Raw genomic sequence first — 24,180 nt, 5'->3', positions numbered from 1 at the left:
GGCATTTGTACATACAATGGTAGAGTTCAACCAGCCTGGGGACAACTTGACAGCTCCCATATATTGAACTCATAAGCAAATTTTGTGGTGATTTGGTGATGTCATGGCGGCTCGAATGGAACAAAATTTAAAAAAGGCGCATCCCATCTATTATTTTCTATAGCTGTTGATCGCAAAGGCTAATGTACATTCGAACACCCCTCGGTGCTGTGAATGTGTGAGTGACCGGAAATTGAAGAAGAAAAATGTGTGGTTTTGGAAGTTAGTTTAAATAAACGCTTGAAGAGAATGCACGCATTTCTTTACTCGCACAAACCATCCCTTAAATCTAATAAGTTAGTGAAACAGTGAACATTTTTTGGTCCTAATCGAACCGGATAAACCCGCCGCGATAGTTTTTTGTGATGGTTTGAAGAATCGCAATGGATAATTAGAATCTAATAGATTTTGCATCAACTGCAAAAAACGCCATATTGGTTTTGACACGTAACGCCGCGGCGTGCAAGTGAACCTGTTGAATCGTGTCCGGAGCACGATATTCGATGAAAAACATTCTAGAACGTTATTCGAATGCAGTGAATAATAATTATGTGCTGAATGCAATTATAAAAGTGATTTGGAAAAATCACACGCTTCCATGTGTGAAAGAGAAGAAACTCCGAAAGTTTCTAGAAACATAACCCCGAAAAATTTGCTCGATGCATTGACTGGCGCGTCGAATTGTTCACCTCTAGGTACAGTTGCGCTTCAGAAAGCAGCACACGAAAAGCAACAACAAGAACGCAAAATGGCCCAGCAGCTAGAAAGAGTTCTCGATCGCCGCGATATGATCACTCAAAATATCTGAGGATTCGGCAAGGATTAAGCGAAAATGTAAGCATTCATTGGTTGAATCTGCAACTTGAAACGATTCGTAAGTGCAATGAGCAGTCTGAGATAATCTATAATGAAATATGCGAACTTATACCTCGAGCGCAACGAGCCGCGCACACGGAAGAGTATTTCCGCTGTGAGGAAATGTATAATTCTCTGTACATCACTATTCAAACGTCAATATCCAGATTGAAGGATGCAGACAACCAAGTAAAACTTGATGCAAATGCAGTTTCACCCGACCCACAGCGACCAATTGTAGTAAGCTCGTCAGCACCTCACTTGCAAGTACCGTTGCCAACATTTGACGGGAATCTTGAAAACTGGTACTCCTTTAAGTGTATGTTCCAGACAATCATGAATAGATACCCAAACGAGTCACCGGCTATCAAACTTTATCATTTGAAAAATTCGCTTATTGGAAACGCTACAGGAAAAATTGATCAGGATGTTATTAACAACAATAACTATGACGCTGCATGGAAAATGTTGGAAGACACGTATGAGGATGAACGCTTAATAATAGACACACACATCGAAGCCCTATTGAATATACCAAGGATGTCTGGTGAATCTGGTGATGAACTACGAAAGTTGATCGATGTTTGTACAAAACACGTTGATGCACTTATAAACCGTCAGTTACCAGTTGAAGGACTGGCAGAAATGATCGTTGTTAATGTCATCGCCAAGCGCTTAGATAAGGACACTCGAAAGCTATGGGAATCTCAGCTACCCAAAGAAGAATTGCCAACTTTTATTGAAATGATGGAATTTTTAAGAGAACGATGCCGTATCCTCCAAAAGATGAAAGGTTATTCAGAGCTGCGACCAACCACCGGTGTGTGGAAGCAACGTGGTAAAATGGAGCAGAAAACAATGCCTGCAAAGAACTTTGTTCAGACAAGCAAGGAATCCTGTTATGGCTGCAATGGAGACCATACAATTTATAAATGTGATGAGTTCAAAAAGCTTTCAGTGTCTGAACGTTATAGCAAAGTGAAGCAATCTGGTCTCTGCTTTAACTGTTTACGCCGGGGTCATCGCACTGTTGACTGCAACTCGGAGCAATCTTGCAAGACGTGCGGTCGAAAGCACCACAGTCTACTTCACGACGGGAAACCAGAAGCCCCGAAGAAGCTTGAGAATGAGGAACCAACATCATCGACATCGTGTTCTAGCGACATCCGCGAAACTGTTGAACAAACAAAATCTGTGAACTGTGCTCACTCATATAACGTGACAAAACAAGTACTCTTGTCAACAGCTGAAGTTTTAGTATGTGGATCAGGGAATACAACGTGGTCATGTAAAGCACTGCTGGATTCGGGCTCCGATTCGAATTTGATGACGGAAGAATTTGCGAGAAAAATAAATATTCGAATGGAAAGCATCAATATTCCCATTAGCGGATTAAATAATACTGAAACTTACGTGAAATATAGACTTAGTACAAAGATAAAATCGCGCGTCAACGCTTTCGACGCTACACTAGAATTCCTGGTTGTACCCAAAATAACCAAACTGCCGATCATTGAACTGGATACCCATGCTTGGCCCATCCCCACTGGTACAGTACTGGCGGACCCGACGAAATTCAGATAATTCTTGGCGCAGAGTTGTTAATATAATTCTTGGCGCAGAGTTGTTTTTCGATCTGCTCAAGGAAGGCAGAATGCGACTCGGCAACACCAAACCAATATTAATCGATACACAGTTTGGATGGATTGTCAGCGGACCAGTCAACGATAGGAATCAAAGACTAAAGAAGTCGCAAGGCATATGTCAGTTGAATGTAAGTAACAATGAATTGAACCACACTTTGACGAAATTTTGGGAGCTTGATGCATGCCGCGATGCGTCATTGTTGACAGTAGCTGAACAAGCTGTTGAAGCACACTTTTTACGTACGTTTACCCGCAACGACGACGGTCGCTACTCCGTCAGACTTCCTTTCAACGATATAAAAAATCAACTGGGCGATTCTCGAGCAACAGCACAACGTCGGTTTGACAACTTACTACGAACATTTGTCGACGATAAAAAAAGGATCCGTTACACGGAATTCATGGAAGAATATTTATCTCTTGGTCATATGGTTGAAGTCTTTGACCACCCCGAAGATTGTTTCTTTCTACCTCATCACGCCATCTACAAAGAGACAAGCAGCACTACTAAGTTACGAGTAGTTTTTGATGCTTCAGCGAGGACCACGTCTGGTTTTTCGTTGAATGATGCCTTAGAGACGGGTCCAACTGTTCAGAGTGACTTGATATCGATTATCATACGATTCTGTAGCCATCAAGTAGTATTGACAGCAGACATTCCGAAGATGTACCGGCAGGTGCAAATTCACCCGGAGGACCGAAAGTATCAACGCATCTTATGGTTAGATTCGGAAAATAAAACAGGAACGTTTGAGCTAACAACCGTAACGTATGGTTGTTCTAGCGCACCATACTTGGCTACACGAGTGCTTATACATACAGTTGGCAAATGACGAAGCAGATGAATTTCCACATGCATCGCGAATAGTGAAGGAAGACAGTTACATCGACGATTTCCTCACTGGAGGGAAAACAGTCGCCGAGGTGATCGAGATTTATCAGCAGCTTTCCGAGATGTTGAAGCGAGGCGGCTTTGGTATGCATAAATTCTGCTCGAACAGCGAAAGTGTTCGTAAGTCTATTCCAGCGGAGCTGCAAGAAACGCAAATGAATTTTGAAGATGCTGACATAAATAACACCATTAAAACACTTGGACTTATCTGGAATCCGGAAGAAGATTATTTCGTATTTCACGTGAGTCCGTTGGAATCGAAAAATAATGTACATCCTACGAAGCGAAGTGTGCTTTCCGACATTGGAACTCTTTTCGATCCATTGGGATTTCTGGGGCCAGCTATTACTACAGCAAAATTAATAATGCAAGATCTATGGCGGCTTGGAGTCGCATGGGATGAAGCTTTACCTCCAGAACAACTAGAAACTTGGACTGCATTTCGACAACAGCTTCCGTTGGTCAATCAACTGAAGAAAGGCAGGTGTATAACATCAAATCACACTGATGTAATTGAGCTTCACTGATACTCGGACGCTTCCAAGAAGGCGTATGGCGCAGTGTTGTATACGAGATGCGTATCTTCCAATGGACGGGTAAAAGTTCATCTAGTTTGCAGTAAATCGCGCGTGGCGCCTTTGAAACCGACCACAATTCCTCGGCTCGAACTATGTGGAGCATTACTTCTAGCCCAGCTGGTGAAAAAAACCGTAGCTGCAATGCAAATATCTTTTCAAAGTGTGACACTTTGGACCGATTCACAAGTGGTGCTGGGTTGGCTGAAAAAATCACCGCTTGCTTTGAATCAGTTTGTTGCTAATCGCGTGGCAGCTATCATTGAACTCGTGCCTGAATACCAATGGCTTTATGTACCATCAGAACAAAACCCTGCTGATGTAATATCACGTGGTGCCATGCCCGAAGAACTGATTCGACAGGATTTGTGGTGGAAAGGATGTCCAACCCTAGGCGAAAGGGATTTCGATCCTAAAGAAGATAATAATTATAGCAATGAACTAGAACTCCCTGAGCTGAAATCAACAACTGTGTGTGCTTCAGTTCAACGCATGCCACTGCAAATAAACTTCACTAGGGTTAGCAACTTTCGACGCCTTCAGCGAGCATGGGCATACGTACTAAGATTCATCAAGAATCTTAAAACAAAAACCAGTAACACAACTCCTATAAGCGCACAAGAAATGAACGAAGCTCTTGCTGCGATCGTGAAGCTTGTTCAAAGAGCATATTTCGGTGACCTCATTAAAACGTTAGCTGGAGGTTCAAATAGGCAGCATGATTACAGTGGTTTGGCTCCATTTCTAGATCCGGAAGGTTTGATCAGAGTTGGGGGACGGCTGAAAAACTCATTAATCCCGTACGAAGGAAAACATCAGTTGCTGTTACCCGAAAAGCATCATGTAACTCATATCCTTGTCCGGCAATTACACAACGACAATTTCCATGTCGGACAACGCGGACTGCTATCAATCATACGTGAGCGATTTTGGCCTGTAAAGGTAAAGCAGCTTATTAAAAAGATTTGCGGTTCCTGCTATGTTTGCTACCGGTACAACCCTAAACCAGTTAATCAATTTATGGGAAACTTGCCTGATTATCGTATTACACCGTCGCCAGTTTTTTCTAACACTGGAGTCGATTATGCTGGACCATTTTTACTAAGAGAGACTGGCAGAAAGACAGTAACTTATAAAGGTTATCTCGCAATATTCATCTGTTTAGCAACCAAGGCCATTCATATTGAATTGGTATCAAATTTAACTACAGCACATTTCATAGCTGCATTGCAACGTATTATTAGTCGACGTGGTATGGTGAATAACTTGCATTCGGATAACGGTACAACGTTCATAGGGGCGAATCATGAATTGGCTGCACTACGGCAACTATTCGAGGAACAGGCTCATCAAACCAAACTGAATGATTTCTGTATCAGCAAGGGAATACAATGGCATTTCATCCCTCCGCGTAGTCCTCATTTTGGTGGCATCTGGGAGGCTGGCGTGAAGTCGGTTAAATATCATCTGAAGCGCGTTGTAGGGGAAACTAAGCTGACCTACGAAGAAATGACAACTTTTCTAGCACAAACTGAGGCTATTTTGAACAGTCGGCCTTTAGTTCAAATATCAGATGATCCCAATGATCTCGAAGTGTTGACCCCATCACATTTCTTAATAGGCAGATCGGCACTTAGCATTCCAGAACCATCATATGAGAAGGAGAAGATTGGACGGCTGAGTCGATGGCAGCATATTCAGCTTATGAGGGAGCATTTTTGGAAACGCTGGTCAACAGAGTACCTGCATCATTTGCAATCTCGCCCGAAGTGGCACACCGGAACCACCCAGGTGCCAGTAGGAGCGCTCGTGGTGCTAAAGGACGATAATTCACCACCCCATCAGTGGCGTCTAGGACGCATTACCGCCATTCATCCAGGAGAGGAAGGTATAGTAAGAGTTGTAACAGTAAAAACACCAAACGGAGAATATAAAAGAGCTACAACAAAGATATGCCTTCTGCCATCTGTTGATCCAGGGGTATCAACGGGGGGAGTATGATCGCAAAGGCTAATGTACATTCGAACACCCCTCGGTGCTGTGAATGTGTGAGTGACCGGAAATTGAAGAAGAAAAATGTGTGGTTTTGGAAGTTAGTTTAAATAAACGCTTGAAGAGAATGCACGCATTTCTTTACTCGCACAAACCATCCCTTAAATCTAATAAGTTAGTGAAACAGTGAACAGCTGTAAAAAATGAACAATTTAAGCATTTCTATCACCAAATTTATTTCGCTGTTCAAATTAAAAACTGTCCATACCTTAACAGAAACATAGATTCTATTTTGGATCTAAAAAATCCAAGAAAAATAAATTGATTTTCAGAAATACAAGAGGATGGCTTTCAAAATCGAGCCACTTCCACTTATATTGAAATTTCCGAAAGTCTTCGAGATCGAACCAATATAAAATCCTACGATAGACGCCGTTCAATTAGTTTTCTGTCGGGCTGGAGCTGAGTAATATGCGAAATGAATTATGAAGGAATCCGTACCAAAACCATCGCAAAATCTTTTGGACAGAATTATTGCAAAAGTCGAATAAAACTCTGGCAAGAGTCGAACATAATTGTATATGGGGCCGTACACAAATGACGTAGCTTTTTGCGGCGATTTTTGACCCCTCCTTCCCCCTCGTAGCATTTGGTCACTAAATTCTAACCTCCCTCTCGTAAATAACGTAGCATTTACCTACCCCCCTCCCCCTCGTCCCATGCAAAGCGCCCATGTTTTTCAATTATTTTAAATACATGTCCTTTCAAAATGTTTGACGACTTTTATCAACATTTTCATTATAACAGCAAATTGCGTGCAAAATAAGCCCATTTCATCACAAATATAGTGTTGATTGTTTTGTTTGGAATTTTATAAGGGGAGCATAAAGAGAAGTTCTCTCAGTTCACAATCCTGCAGCTGCCAATGATTCTAAGAAGCATACGTTCCCAAACTAAGTCTAATAGTTAGCAACATTAACTAACTAATGTAGCACGTTAAATCCGCATTCAAAATCTATTCGTATTTTTGTGAACTTGTAATTCCGCGAATCGTAAAATTTACCTCGTGAAAAACCGCATCAAAAGTAACTTGTTTGAATTTAAATTTATAATAATGGAATAATGGAGGATCATTAAATTGTTTTCTCTAAACAATGGGTTTTAAACTTAATGCTACGTCGCACAACTTCTGACCCTACCCTCCCCCTCGTCACACTTCGTCACAAATTTGGTACACCCTCCCTACCCCCCAAAATGCTGAGTTATTTATGCATGGCCCCTATTCCTGGCAGCATTCTAAAACCGGGCACTACCGGTTTGCTGCCAGAATTCTGGTAAAAGCGCACAAATTCTATCCAAAACCAATTTTGCTGACTATGTAGAAAATCCGACATATTTCGTTTATATTCCCAAACAAAATTCTAGAATTCTTAACGTTCTTAATTAATTTGAAACAAGATGTCAAATGTTCTCGAATTGTTAGGCTTGGTGATTTACTTTCATTGGCCAAAATGATTTTCATTCATATTTCTCGGGCAAAAAGCACAAATGATTTACCGATTACACACTTCACACAACAATAAAACAAAAAAAAAACAACGACTTCCAATTAAAATTATTAATAAGATTTATGTACCTTGCTGACAGTTTCCAGTTAGGGATAAATTTATTCTCTAATAATTGTTTTCTTCATCCACATTTTGGAATACGCTTTTTCTAAATGTTGTTCTTGCTGCATTGACGGCGTTCATAACACACGTAACGAAACACGCTTTTCTCTTGAAACTATTTCGTTTCGTTGTGCGTGGTACTCGTACGGAGAAGGCATACTAGCGCCACCATCAAATTAGTGGTACATATATGAAACAAGCACTATCTGTCAAGTTGTCCCCGGGCTGAGTTCAACTCGAGCGATAACATGCGCATGATAGAATTAACACGCAGCAAGGAAATAACTGCGAGTTGAACCTACACAGCAAAAACTGCCACTCCGTGCGGTGTCCAGCCGGACACTGACTCCTACCGATATTTTCAGGCCAGCCATATATTTCAATCGTTTAGTTTCAGGATTGCGCACGAAGATTTGGATCATTTTTCCAAACGAACATGTTCGCTGCCGAATATGTTCGACCTTCGGCAGCCATGTCGACTATACATGCAAGAGAGCGTCGACTGCTGTTGCGGCTCTATTGAGGATGATGTCCAACAGCTCAAAGGTGTGCGCCAGTAGACGTAGGTTACTGGCAGGCGTTGCCGTATCTATCCTCAGGTACGGCGGCCCGTCATGGTCAAGAGCACTGAGGGTAACCAGTTACCTACAGAAACTGGAGAGCACCTACCGCGTGATGTGCCTCAGAATGATATCTGCCTACCGCACGGTATCACACGATGCATCCTGCGTGATAGCGAGCATGATACCAGTCGGGCTGGTCATTCGGGAAGATGAGGAGTGTTTCGAGCTACGTGGAAATAGAGGAGCCCGCGAGCGCACCAGGGTGACCTCGGTCGCCAGATGGCAGCGTGAGTGGGACAACTCCTCGAAAGGTATGTGGACTCACCGGCTGATACCTAGCATATCAAGCTGGGTAGGAAGACCCATGGGGAAGTTCACTTCCACCTGACACAATTCCTGTCAAACCATGGCTGTTTCCGACAGTACCTCCACAGGTTCGGGCACGCGGAGGTCTCAGCCTGCCCGGACTGCCCAGGTGTAGACGAAACTGCCGAACACATACTGTTCGTATGCCCTCGGTCCGACGTCGAAAGAGGAGAAATGCTTGACGTCTATGGCTGGGATACAACCCCTGATACCCTTATTCAGCGGATGTGTCAATCGGTGGAGAAGTGGAACGCAGTCTCGGCTGCTACCATCCAGATTGCCTGTAGGCTACAGGTAATCTGGCGAACCGAGCAACAGACGACGGGCACGGTTAGCTGGAGCGAAAAAGGCCAAGCGCAAAAAAGGGAGTGAATGGTCTGTTCATACTGAGGCAGGTTTGGCGCAGCGACTGACAACCGCGTAAGGGGTAAACCCAGCCACCCCGAAGCAAGACAGAAGCGTGAGTGTATAGGCGTATAAGTGGACTGCCTCATGCCAAGACGGGAGGGTCGTAGCGTAGTATGTTGGGACTTAGCTATCGATGCCTCATGGCGTGGCAGAGGAGTGAAAGGGTGAGCATCCAAATCAGTCTCACACGGCATGTTAAGGGTGAGCACAAAAGTCAGCCTCACATAGTATGGTAGAGCCTAGCACAAAAGTAAGCCTAGCAAGGAATGAAAAAGGTGAACACACAAGTCAGCCTCGCATGGTATGTCAGAAGTGGGGCCTAAGATAAATGTCCCACATGGGATGCCAGGGGGACTGACAGAGGTACAATAGAGTGGCACGATCGAGAGTGAACCAGATGATAGGGTGAGCACTCAAGTCAGCCTCACATGGTATGGGTGGGGCGAGCACAAAAGTAAGCCTAGCAAGGAATGAGTAAGGTGAGCACACAAGTCAGCCTCGCAAGGAACGAAAAAGGTGAGCACAAAAGTCAGCCTCATGTGGAAGTGTTTGAGAGTGAATCAAGGTGCGATAGAGAGAGCACCCAAGTAAGCCTCATACTGGACGTATGAACGCGTGAGTGAGAGTGAATGAGTACATTAAGTACAGCCATCCCCCAGAAGTAATACCGAGAGGTAGTTCCTGGGAGGAACGATGGCGGAGCCCAATGGAGTTTAGTCGGTATTAATGGCAGCGTCACCATTCGAGCCCGACACGCCCCTAGTGCACCCCGTGCGGTAGCTTGGACCCTACCAATAGCACGTGTACTGGGCTAGGACGTAAAGGTCTTCTCCATTATAAAAAAGAGGGTAGGATTTCTGGTCTCATATTGCGAATTTTACCCCCAAATACTCACAGAAAAATGATTTTGTCAAACGATAATATGCTCACACCGCATCTACCATAGTTTGGTTGTTGCGGTGGCTAACAAAAACAACATTTAACGCCCTCTCTAGGATTATGCATAAGATGTTCGGTTTGTTTATTTGCTGTGCCCCATGCATTTTAACGCGAGAATATTTATTTTGCTGCTTTAAAAATGTGCAAGAAAGTCTATCTACAGATGAAACGAGTAATAAATTATTCATCGTGTGATCTAGCCCCACTCAGGAAAGATTTTCAGTGTCAGTTGCATCAGCCCAGTATCATAGACAAATAAGACGTAACACGAGATGAATTTTCATCACTCGTAGAAAAAACGGTCGATTTAAATACCAAAAAATGTGCCATATCAGCGAGCGTGGCGTTAGTGAAGAGAATTTGACACAGAGCTAAATGCGTTACTAAGTTTTCACATCCATCCGAAAACGTAACCGTCTTTTTAATCTCATGCAAACCAAAACAAACAAAATGATCCGGAAATGTGAAATTCATTCTTGTCGAAGTGCCCAAGGCGGGAGTTGTTCACAATCATTTCTTAAGTTACAACACGATGCCGATCGGTGAGTAAGCACATAATAGGATGTTAGCAATTTAATTGATTTGGTGTATCGAATCTAACTAGATGTATGCATACTATGTTGCGTTTCGGCTTCGCCTCTTCAGAAACCGACACTAACGTATTGTCGGAATAGATTAGCGCCGGCTTGACGCAAATCCCTTAAAACTAAAACACACTATGTGTTTCAATCAAACGACTGATCAAACGTGATGTCCCGTTCGAGCAGAAGTTCTGTTTATGCCGATGAGACACAAGTGAAGCCGAAACTTGTCTTGGCTTAGCAGGCCTATGCGAAAGCACTATGCTATATTTCACCCTAAGGAGGAAAATTTGGTAAAAACCAAAATTTCTCACTAGGGTGAAAATTTGTTGGTAAGAACCAGTCTTTGTACAGGAGGGCACAAATCCTTATTTCATACTATGTTGCGTTTCGGCTTCGCCTCTTCAGAAACCGACACTAACGTATTGTCGGAATAGATTAGCGCCGGCTTGACGCAAATCCCTTAAAACTAAAACACACTATGTGTTTCAATCAAACGACTGATCAAACGTGATGTCCCGTTCGAGCAGAAGTTCTGTTTATGCCGATGAGACACAAGTGAAGCCGAAACTTGTCTTGGCTTAGCAGGCCTATGCGAAAGCACTATGCTATATTTCACCCTAAGGAGGAAAATTTGGTAAAAACTAAAATTTCTCACTAGGGTGAAAATTTGTTGGTAAGAACCAGTCTTTGTACAGGAGGGCACAAATCCTTATTTCATACTATGTTGCGTTTCGGCTTCGCCTCTTCAGAAACCGACACTAACGTATTGTCGGAATAGATTAGCGCCGGCTTGACGCAAATCCCTTAAAACTAAAACACACTATGTGTTTCAATCAAACGACTGATCAAACGTGATGTCCCGTTCGAGCAGAAGTTCTGTTTATGACGATGAGACACAAGTGAAGCCGAAACTTGTCTTGGCTTAGCAGGCCTATGCGAAAGCACTATGCTATATTTCACCCTAAGGAGGAAAAATTGGTAAAAACCAAAATTTCTCACTAGGGTGAAAATTTGTTGGTAAGAACCAGTCTTTGTACAGGAGGGTACAAATCCTTATTTCATACTATGTTGCGTTTCGGCTTCGCCTCTTCAGAAACCGACACTAACGTATTGTCGGAATAGATTAGCGCCGTTAGTGTCGGTTTCTGAAGAGGCGAAGCCGAAACGCAACATAGTATGAAATAAGGATTTGTGCCCTCCTGTACAAAGACTGGTTCTTACCAACAAATTTTCACCCTAGTGAGAAATTTTGGTTTTTACCAAATTTTCCTCCTTAGGGTGAAATATAGCATAGTGCTTTCGCATAGGCCTGCTAAGCCAAGACAAGTTTCGGCTTCACTTGTGTCTCATCGGCATAAACAGAACTTCTGCTCGAACGGGACATCACGTTTGATCAGTCGTTTGATTGAAACACATAGTGTGTTTTAGTTTTAAGGGATTTGCGTCAAGCCGGCGCTAATCTATTCCGACAATACGTTAGTGTCGGTTTCTGAAGAGGCGAAGCCGAAACGTAACATAGTATGAAATAAGGATTTGTGCCCTCCTGTACAAAGACTGGTTCTTACCAACAAATTTTCACCCTAGTGAGAAATTTTGATTTTTCCAAATTTTCCTCCTTAGGGTGAAATATAGCATAGTAGATGTATGCAATTGATTAGAATTTGTTGGTCCCCGGAACTGCTGGAGAAATTGGCGGGGTGCAGGTGCTACGAAAACTAGAGATACGCTCAGACCATTTTCAATCAGGCTTGTTTAGTGATCAGTTTCAATCCAACAGGAGCTAAAACATCAAGTCGTGGAATTATTATGAATGATAGTAACTGTATATTTAGGTTTCGTCAGGGTGTAGATCTGTATGATTCCAATACATCAAGCATATTTTGCACTCAAGATAGAAGCAAATCTTACACCGAAGTAAAAAGACTTAAGAATTTCATAAGTCACGACTTATGAACCTACCTAGTTTTGATTCCAGTATGTCTTATGAAATTCATTGGAATGATGTACGCATTTCATTGACGTGACTTAAGATTTTCATAAACGCCATTATTGTGAAATTGTCATAATTCTTCCTTATGAAATCAATTCAAACGTAACCATGGACAATCAAGATAGCATTGTTTTAAACGAGGAGCTTCTAATCAGAGATTTTGAAGCGAACGCACCGTCAGAAGCGTGTTTAGACTTTTATCGTAGCACTAATTTGCAGCTATTACAATTGATATCAGTCGAAAAAGATAATTTGGAGGCACTAGCGGAGCAACATTCTATACCTTTGGATTTGGTTTGGCTTTGGGTTACAAATTGGAGGAAGAAAAATGTAAGTGTATTTTCATTGCGTTCATTTTCATTGTTACATATTTTTTAAAATTTTTCATAGCTTTTGGAAAACATCTACGCGTTCTTTTGGAGAGAACCGATTTCGGAAGACAAGTTTTAAAGCACGCAACAACGCATACGCTTTCCAAAGCCGGTCAAAACCTGTTTATAGATACGGTGGCTCGTTTCCACATATCCCAGGGACAGAAAACCACTGTCGAATCTTTGAACGATCTCAGCGATGTAATTGTATGCGTCTTCACCCAGGAATCAAAGGTAAAACGTAATGATAATATTACAAACTTCCTCACGAGTCAATGAAACATTTAGAAGTTTTTTAAACAATACATATAACTTTACTGTATATTCTAGGAAACATATTATCTACCAAAAGCAGGCCGATCGAATCCGGGTGGAAAACTTTTCAGCAGAATTAATTACGTAAAACAGTCAGAACGTCAAAGGGCCAATAAAGAAGAAGCACACATCGCCCCCGCAATCGAAGGAAAAGGCGAATCCCGAGAGCTGACAGCTGAAGTTGAAGCAGCTGTGCAGTGGCTAAGCTTGAATACATCCCCCTGATCAACTGTACTTACGTTGTGGGAAGTCAGCTACCCTATCAGGAAGCAATCTATGCAGAAATTTGTTCATACGCAACAGTTGATAAACGACTATCCACAGTTGCAGGAAGAGTTCGGTTACCAACTGGTAAAGAAGATCATCAAATATCAATACCAAAATTAAATAGTTTTGCTTTCAGTTGGACATTGATTTTTGGAAGCTCGGTTTGGGGAACCCTGCAGAATATTCTCAAAAGTGGGAAGCACTGTATGAGCCAGTGGCGCAGTATGTTAACAAAAACGGAAAAGATTCTTCATCAAAGCGCTTGGTGCAAGGTTTAAGAAACACTACCCATTCAACCGGTAAAAAACTGATGCTAGCATTACATTAATCATTCTTTCGACTCACTGTATAAAATTAAGAAAAATGAAAAGAAAAAACAAGGAAATTCAGTAAAGTTCAGTCAACAAATGAACCAGAATGCTGGCCAGAACAAGAACAAGTTCGTATCCCGGCTCCAGTGACAACCGATTCTAGTTACAATGGATAGTGTCATTGGAGCCGGAATACTAGCTATAACCAGCAAGACTTCATGCTTCTTTCTGGCTGAACTTTACTGTGGATGAAGTGTCATGGAACTATGAGATCGGTTATTGAATTTGAGTTGAAGTTAACACACAAGCCATTTACTGCTTTTCGTATCGTGTGCCCTGTCATTCCGAAACAGGCGCGGTATCCTAAATGTATTCAGTATGAAATCCAGCTCAAGTGCGCCAATCGATGTCGAGAAGCCGATTCATTAGAAATCGATTGTTGCATTTGAGTTGGAACCCATTCAGGATTCCGAACCGGTTCCGGAATGTGTTTAACTGGGCCCAGTTAAGCTCAGCCGGAAATGAACCGGAATTCTAGCTGGCTCCAGTTCGTACTCCGGCTCCAGTAACACAACCGATTCTAGTTAGAATCGGTTGTGTCACTAGAGTTGGAATACGAGCTGGAACCAGCCATAATTCCAGTTCATTTTCGGTTGAGCTTTACTGGGGGAAAGACCAGGACTCGGAACCGGTTGTTGATTTTGAGCAAGAGCAGATTTCCGAATAAAATTGTCTTCAAAATGTACAAAATGTCTTCAACGTATCAAATGTCTTCAAACTAAAGACATGTCCACCTCTGGCATCCCTATTTCGGATATCGATTTGATAAAATTTAGAATACTTTTTTTTATTAAGTCCAATCTGCAAATGAGAGCCCTCTTTTTTCGCTTTCTCTTTCGCTTATTACTGCGAAACCATAAAACTTTTTAAACATTTATCAGTACGTTTCGAAAGACCAAGGTTTTTACTAGCTTATTATGCATAGAGTTGAAGGGAAATCAGCAAGGTGACCGAGTAATTCGCTGAAGAGAAAGTAAACAAAGAGAGGCTCTCCTTTGCAGCTTGGACCTATTAAAAAAAAATCTACAAATAACATTTGTATAGATGAATTCACGTATAAATTTCGCGGTTAAGGAATAATGATAATTAATAAATTATAACGGATAATAATTAGTGAACTTGTGAAACGAATTTCCAAACTGCATTCACAAATCCATTCTCTATACGGGTAAGTTACTGATTGCATGAAGCGCTTGTAAAATATGTAAACGAGCATGATCCTAATTGGAAATACCCTGACCATTACTGGTTGTTTACTGCACTGAATTGCACTCCAATTTCAATTCACGAAGCAATATAATCTTGACGAGATTATTTTCTTCCAGGGCTAACTAACAAGACTTCTAAATGAACAAATAATTTCCTGAACATTCTTCACAGTGTCCGATGAGAAGAGTCCTTGGCCGGTTTGTTTTATTCTTGCTCTCGGAGTCGATCCGCTATGGTGGTCATGTGATGATGTTGGTAAATATCTCTCCGGTAAACTTAATTAAAAATGGGTTAATGCTGTATACATGATTTCTGGAGAGCAAAATGCTCGAGGCAAGCATACTCAGTTAAGCTCAGCCGGAAATGAACTGGAATTCTGGCTAGTTCCAGTTCGTATTCCTGCTCCTGTGACATCCGATTCTAGTTAGAATCGGTTGTGTCACTGGAGCCGGAATACGAACTGGAACCAGCCAGAATCCGTTATCCGTCTGAACTTTACTGGGTAGCGCTGCTATTATCAACATGAATGTAGACACTGATAATTGATACTGATTATATGTGGCGATGTGAATACCAATATTTCGCATTAGATCAATCATTTAGATACAACGAGCTTTCTTTTGGAAATATTTACCTATTGAAACTACGGCAAGAAAAAAACTTTGCCATGCAAAAATACCATGTTTTAACGTGAACGATATGGTGTACAAAATGACAAATCTTGAATCAACGCAACATTTTAGACGGATTTGTTGTTAACACTCATGGAGCCACTGGGTATTGTGTGAGATGACCTAAAGATGAGAAAAAGTGGCTGAAAATGTAAGTTATACCCCAGTAAGTCTAACTGAAATTCTGGCTGGTTCTAGTCAGTATCCGATTCTAGTGACATAACCGGCTGGACATACGGGACCATGCTCCGTATAACCCTCTCTCTGCCACTGTATGCAAAAGTGAATGAAACGGAAATTTGGTCGAAATGCAACTTTCCGTATTATCTATCTTTTTTGCAAGCTACATTAAATAAAAGAAACTTTTTATAACGCAAAACTAAAGTAATGAGAGCCTGCATTTGCCAGAACAGAATGACGAAACACAGAAATCGACCTACTAAAATTCTTTCTCGATGGCGATTACGCCACATTTGCATAAACGAACGGTTCAATACCGTTAACATGCATAAAGCATAAAACTCGAACTAAGGTCTTTCGGTTTAGGGATGTCTTAGTAATGCTCCCAAAAAGTCAACAATGATGAATCACTAGTGTACAATCGTTTAAAGACGAATAATTTATAAGCAGGATTTCTGGGTATTATTGTTGCATTTGAAATCTGAAAAATACAACCAGCGACAATCGTATTTTGTCTTGTTCTAAGCAAGGGAATAACGTCGGAAGTAGTGCGTAGTAGTAGTAGTAGTGTTCGTTCAATACCCCATCAGGGCTATAATAATGCGCAGTTTTATGTGATGTGATGGATTAGCACTGAACAAGAGAAAGCACGACTGTCGCTGGTTGGATTTTCTAGTTTTCAACCATAACGATAACAATTTCGTCCGGTTTTCACGATTCAGATTGTTTCAAGCGACCCTTGCATTGAAGAACGCCGGTCCCATCTTATTCTTGAAGATTATAGGGCGTTTTACATATTATACTCATAGTAAGAAAGTCTTCAGTTTTTTTCGAAGAATGGTCTGGCACTCTACCTTTTAATCTCGGCCGCTCATTTAAACTATTCGAAGTAGACACCTGGTGAAATCTAGGAACATGTTCTGTATCTAATCTACTTAAACTATTTATTTATTGTTCCGTAATCAATGTAGATTTTGTCAGTATTGGAAGAATTAGGAATTATTATTATAGGATTATTTCCTATCATGTTTGGTGCTAAACCCGATCTATTTTCAAGTGGTCATTTTTCGAAACAGGTGATATTCTCGAGAAGACGCTTGAATATACAGATAGCTTAGAAAAATCAAATTGAATTGCTCATTTCGTGAATGGAGCAGTATGGAAGCGTATTAAATCAAATTATTTTCAAGATGATAAAAATTTTATTGTACCAGTTTGGGTTTATGCTGATGAGTTCGAGATTAATGATGCTCAAAGCTCACACAATAAAATAGATTCCATATGCGGAATCCATTATAGTTTTCCGACTCTTCCTGATATGTTTAGGTCAAAGCTTTGTGACATACTGGTCGCAGGTTTTATTAGAAAAGTTTCTATAAATCTAGCAGGCGTCAATAAACTAGTGGAACAGTTACTCGATCCATTCAAGAATCTCGAGAATGAAGGAATAATGTTCAAACTACATTCTAAATTGATTAAAGTACGTTTTATTTTATGCCTAATTCAAAGAGACAATCTCGGAGTTCACACACTTCTTCAATTATCAGGTGGATTCAACGCTAATTATTATTGCCGCTTCTGTCGCAGGCATAGACTTGACTTACAGAAAGATAGTATAGAGTGCGAGGAATGTTTGCGGAACACTGTAAATTATGAAGAGGATGTCGCTATTGGAAAACATTCTGAAACGGGCATTGTTGGAGATTCCGCGTTCAATCAGCTAGTATCTTTCCATGTAATCGATAATCCTAGTGTCGACGGGATGCACGATATATTTAGTAATGGGGTATGCAAATACGGTTTACTGTCAGCTCTGCATTATTTTGTATACGAAAAAAGATTTCTAAGTAGAACAACATTGAACACAAGAATCAATTTTATAGCAAAGAAGTCAGCAGATGAAAGTTTGCGTCGAATGCCCGATTTTGAAGAGACCTATAACAGAAAAAACAGGGGGAAACGATTAGCGGAAGAATGACAGCATCAGAAATGAAAGCATTCTGTAGAAATTTCACGTTCATTGTTGGACCATATGTTCCAAGAGATGATCCAGTGTGGACATTTTGCAAAGTCTTGATCAAAACTGTTGCGTTAATCCTCCGTAAAAAATTTTCTGAAAGTGATTTGAAAGATTTAAAAAACCTGATTCATTCCCATAACTATTTTTATCAAATGCTGTTCAATGATAATCTTAAACCCAAGCAACACTTTCTCGTTCACTACCCAACCATAATCACGAAAAGTGGACCGATTGAACGAATGATGTGCTTTAGAAGCGAAGCTAAACATCAAGGATTTAAAGAATATGCTCACGTAATTTCATCGCGTCTAAATATAGCACACGTTAAGTATGAAATCATGCTTACAATTCAGTCATGACTTGTACCATAATTTTTTTTATTTAACGAATGAAAATCAATTCTCAACTAACTCACTGAAATCACGACCATACTATTTAAAAATTGCTAATAGTTGTCCTTTTGAAGTAAAAGAAATAGTTTTGTTTGCTCAATCAATTCAGTTCAAAGGATCATAATTTAAAATAGGGCAATTTATCACATCGTTCAAAGAAACAGACTCTATTTTTAAACTGTTGGAAATAGAAGAGTTTGTGAAACACAAGGAAATAGTGTACGTGATATGCAGAAATTGGAAATTAGGAGAGTACGAGGACAATTTTTTTGCGTATGAGGCTGTCGAAAGACTTAAAACAATGAGTATTGTAAAAATGACTGAAGTGAATGGGTCATCGTTCACTATTCATGAAATAGGGGATATTTATTTTTTTAGGCCAAATGACGAATTTTTATATACAGATAACCCAGAAAAATAAATAACTAGAAATCGAGAAAAGGTGTATATAGTTTAGCTTTATATGTTTATGTATTAAATTAAAATTCCTGAGACGAAGAATATTAAAATATTTATTTTCTTTCATTTGAATTTCATATATCATAGGTTACATACTTCCTTAATTATGAATAAGGAATTTAGTCAGAGTAAGTTCGATGCAATGCTTGTAAATTCCATATCAAAATGACAGCTTCAAGCAAAAGTACACTGGCCCGGACTTATAAACTAAATCCACATTAGATTTCAACCCAGGTCCAGCCAGGTAATGAGCTAGAATTCTGACTGACTCCAGCCAGAATTCCGGTTCATTTTCAGGCTGGATTGACTGGATCATTTGAAATGTTGAAACGGATGCCCATATAGTATAGTTATGAATTTCATAACATTTCTTTTAGAAAGTTCATAATAATTATCACGGTAAACATAAATTATTCGAATAACAATAATAGGAACATCTTATAGATTTTATAATCCGGTTTATGGGGCTCATTATCATTATTATATAAAATTCATATTTTTTAATGATGATCGCATGAAATTTGTTAAAAACGGTTAAGGAAACCATAAGTATGACTTATGAATTCTATAAGTGACTGAATGGCATTTTTCCCCTGCAAGTCATAAGTCCTACTTATGATTTACATATGGAATACTTGTGGCGTGAAGTCATAATTAGTTCTTATGGATTTCGATAGTTTTTTTTCCTCGGTGTATGTCGAAAGAAAATGTAGTGCCACGGAATCGTATGCCTTATCATCGCGGCGATTTTGTACTTACAAGATGTAAAAGCAAACGTCAGCCTGGAAAATGAAGTAATGTGTCTACCTTGAAAGGTGTCCTTACACGATCATTAAAAGTGACATTTCTGCGCAGTAATGCCATTAATAACGCCTCGTGGTAGGGTACCTGATATCTGCGTGATTCTAAAAGAGAGACGGTAAAAAAGACTAAATAGAAACAAACAAAATGAAAGACAACAAGAATTAATTTCCTCAAGCAAAACAAAACTGTATTACCGTTGCTTAATTTTCCAAATATAGAACAATAAATAATTATTGTGAAATACAGTCGTTACTCTACAATTTTTAAATTTGTCCGTTGCAACCATTATTTCATGCGAAGTCGTAGTATGCGACATCGTCAATTATTCTATTTAGTTCTTCAAATTTTACAACTGTAAAAATAGCTCCACTTTTCATTTATTATCTTGCATTTGGCAAGCAGGGTGTGCACTATTGGAGTTTCAGTTGAAAAAAAATTGACCTGGTCGCAAGAATTACATTTTGTGCAATGTGTTCAACAGATGTCGGTAGTACATCGTGGGCGATGATTTTTTGACATTAAAAATGTCTTACTCCACTATCTGGGGCTGGGTGTCATTCTAAATTTTGAAAATCTCCTATGTAACGAAACTATGTAAGGTTTGTACGGTTATAACTTCGCAATTAGTTGATGGATTTCAATCATTTATACACCAATCGATTCAGAAACACCTGACTTGAATATAATTGCTAATTAGATTGATGTACTATATCAGTATTCTGTTGAAAATCGGCTGAATTAATATTGAAAAATTTCACGAAAGAAGGGGGAATGTGCATACACGAGGCGGCTATTCCGAGCAGAGCCATCAATACAGAACATTTAAGAGGTCAATCAAACAAGGAAAAGTTATAAAAATATGTGCTGAATTTCCTTTTTGCCTTATCATTCGATACTTGATGATCGACGAGTAGTGTACGGAAGATTCACATAAACAAACGGCCAATAATTGCCGCTGTACTGTACGGAACAAACAGATTTTTGCGTGATTTGTTGCGATATAATCACAACAATTGTGTAGTAGATTCCGTAGAGGATGCGATTACCGTAAATTTTGATAGAAATGATTTTGAAAGCGCATTAATTAGCCGTGCTTTGATTGGTGGTTTATTTGTTAGCACCGCCTTTTTGACGATGAACCACATCTGAGATACGTAAAACGAATTGTCTGAGGGAAAATGTTTTCAGTTTGCATTTGATCGGCGTCTGCTTCGTTAGTTCCTGGAAGGAACGCTCCCCGTTAGCAGCAACAAACAAAGGCGCTCTAAAAATTGCCTCCATCACTAGACGTCTACAGAAGTCGCATTGTTATTGGCAAGGAAACGGTGAAATAATATCAACAACAAACGGTCCTTATTAGGATCACAAAATCGTTCTCAGAAGAATTACAAATGAAATTTCCATTTCGTGCCTTGGTAAATAACTTCTCTCTTATCGGGTTAGTTATCTTCTATAATAATATCCGAAAAATATGCGATAAAACAAATAAACTGACCAATAGGATGGAAGCAAGAAAATACCTACAAAAATTTGAATCAGAAAAGTGACCGACGGAAAAATGCTTCGATCGTTTCTCTGGCAACTGAAGTTGCCGAATTGTTTTCCAACGTCAATTATTTGCGCGGTGCTGTACGGAACAAACAGATTTTTGCGCGATTTTTCGGGAAATAATAGAAACAATTGTGTAGATTTCGTAGAGGATACGATTTGTTACCTTTTGTGTGTAGTCCTAAATAAGTCGATGGCATTACAGGATGTATCTACGAATAATATGGCTGGATCACAAAAATGGTCGCATTTTTAATGTCATCGTGGTCGTGTCTTGTACACAATCCTTTAATTTTTTTAAATTTTCTTCAACCTGTAACGTGTTTGTATGTTTGAAATCGTCTTAGGGCACCAGCGGCTGCTCGTTCAGTGGGCCATAAGCGCGACTTCCGGAGGGTTAAAGAATCTTGCATTTACATTTGAGAGAACGCAAATAAAAGTCGAAAGGATAAAACATACTTTGTAGAACCCACTCTAGATATCTTAGCATGTAAAGATTGAATATAAACATCAAGCGTAAAAATCGGAGATTCTTGAGCGAGCATGAGAATCGCTTAGAATATTCTCACCCGAAAAAGTCGGCAAGTATGAACCTCCAGTATAATTCGCTCACAGGAAATTACGTACAACGTTACATTCAAGATTAAAAGTTGGATAAAGAAAAGTCCTTTGAAAGAACCGGATATACTTTTTTACGGTTTTTATTCTATAGGACATAATCGAAAAGCCGATTTTGAAACTTGAAAGTTCAAATCCAATTTTCACATTCTAGTATATTTATAACGGGTTTTACGCAGACATGATGCACGCGCGCTATAATTTTTTGCGCGCGATATTTTTACTCTCTTTTTACAGCGCATGCTGAGAATACGCACCGCATATGCACCCTCGCAAAATAATCTGATGTGTCGCATTTTTCACGTTCTCATCGCATTAGGCTAAGCGGGAGTTTCATGTATTCCCATCGCATCTCTAGCGCGGCGCGCTCGTCTCATGCGATTTGGATGTGAAATGGAGATGAACACCAGCTTTGTACTGGTGTGGTTTAACAAATTAATTTCCATAACGTGTTTTCAATTTGAAAATTTCAATATCTGCACAATGTTCGGGTTGGCACCTGGTTATTTTTCTGGCGATGCTAGAAAACCACACGTCGTTTCGCTTACGTGGCACCCGGTTTGTTTTGGATTTTCATTCATCGGTACACGAACCTCGTTTAGTTCGGAAAGTGAAGTTGCCAAAAGAAAATCGTTGTAAATTGATGGTCAATTTTTATGCGCAAAATACGGAAAAATCTAAAGGTGACATTTTTTCATTTCTTTAAAAATCAAGTTCTCTTGTGACCTTGAAAAAATATCATGTTAATCCAAAGATGATGAAAATTTACTTGCTAGGGATGAGCATACTACGGAAATCTAAAAAAACTTCTATGCTAAAAAGAGTAATGTTCAACGTTCACATCCAGACTACGGGTTCGTAAAATATTTTTCTGAGCCCCCGGTAAGGTAAGGTTGACGGTATTGGAACAAAACTTTTTATATTCTGTTGCATTTTTTCAAATAATGATTTTTTACAAACCAGCGAACAATTTTGTGAAAAGTTTTATTTTATTTGTTTATTTATTGAAAGGCTTTAACCCAATGATCATTCGCCTTTGAAATTTCGATAATAACATAACATTATAATTTTAATATTGTTCATGGTTCGTAGCACAAGTGACACCTTTACAGCTGGTCGAGTAATCCCGCGTCCTTCAGAAAGGCCAGTAACATTTCTTCTCGGGCGGTGTCGTTTGCAAGGATCTCTCTAATGGAGAGCGGTAGGTCGGCTATCTCTGGACAGTTCACTAGAAAGTGTTCCACAGTGGTTCGGGTACCACATGTAACGCATGTTGGTGGGGGAACACGCGATACGGCGTGAGCATGAGAGACCTTCGTATGCCCTAATCTGAGCCGCGACAGTACTCGTTGTTCCCTCCTATCAGTCCGGTCCAGGGTTGTTAATACGATACATTTTTCACGATAATTTATCGGCGTTACTCGTTAATGATAATGTATCGTCATCGGAAACTCCGTTAACGATAATGTATCGTCGCCTTCATCGTCATCGTCGATAATTGTATCGTCGTTTTCATCGTCATCGTCGGTTCATCGGTTATCGCGATACATTTTGCGTTACTTTCCCATTTATTGGAGTTGAAGTTGATCCGGTTAACTTTCAATTGTTTAGAAATAAATACCTATTGAAGGACATGTTGTTGGCAGTTGAAAATCAATTGTTTTAGACATTTTCTATGCACAGCGGGGTCCAACGATGCGTCAAAATGAAATTATTTAAAAGAAAGTGTATTATATTGAAGGGAAAGTTGTTGGCAATTGAAAATCAATAATTTTGGACATTTCAATACGCAGAAGCGTCCGACGATGTGTCGAAATTGAACTTTTCAACTTTTCGAGTAAATTTGTGCACAGAAGAGTCCCAGGTGCACAGTGTTTCCAAGCGGCAAAAAGGTGATCAAAATTGTTTTGACCATGAAAAAAACAAATTTTGAGCTATTGTGTAATTAGTAATTTATAGCACGCAAAATTGTAGTGTATTGAAAAAAAACTTCTAAACCACTATTATTAGGCCATTCACAAATTACACTACACATTTTAGTGGTGTGGTGATTAACATATTTTATTTTTTTTTTTTACTGGAGCTGTAGAGCTAGGTTCTCGGAAGGGCTCCCCGTCAGAATCACATACTACAATTTGCAGACGAGACAGGCAATGTCGCCCAATAAAACACTGCAATAGGCCAATTGTAGCGGGCCGTGATTCTGAATGTGATATTCATTGTACGGTTCAGGCATGTGCGGGCGTAGGGACTCGGAATCGCGTGTATCATCGCGAAGGGCTCGAACATTTGTGCGTTAATGTGCTCGATCGCGTGTGCGTTTGTATGTCGCGTGTGCTAACGTGTAACTTCGCGTGCATAAATTCTATTTCATAACCGTGTGCCTTTCGCATATTCGCGTGTGTTCTAGAATAATCGCGCGCGGACCGTGAATCT

General features: G+C 40.1%; 1 protein-coding gene and 1 pseudogene across 3 annotated transcripts in view; one reads left to right on the top strand and one right to left on the bottom strand.

The window, feature by feature from the left end:
* The window catches only part of LOC131677918 (uncharacterized), a 122,941-nt gene that overhangs the window by 23,879 nt on the left and 74,882 nt on the right, over positions 1 to 24,180 (bottom strand). The window lies entirely within an intron of this gene.
* On the top strand, positions 12,628 to 13,772 carry LOC131696256 (uncharacterized; annotated as a pseudogene).

This window comes from Topomyia yanbarensis, chromosome 1 (assembly GCF_030247195.1).
Source record: "Topomyia yanbarensis strain Yona2022 chromosome 1, ASM3024719v1, whole genome shotgun sequence".
Lineage (NCBI taxonomy): Eukaryota > Metazoa > Arthropoda > Insecta > Diptera > Culicidae > Topomyia > Topomyia yanbarensis.
This window is presented reverse-complemented; position numbering and strand designations above follow the sequence as displayed.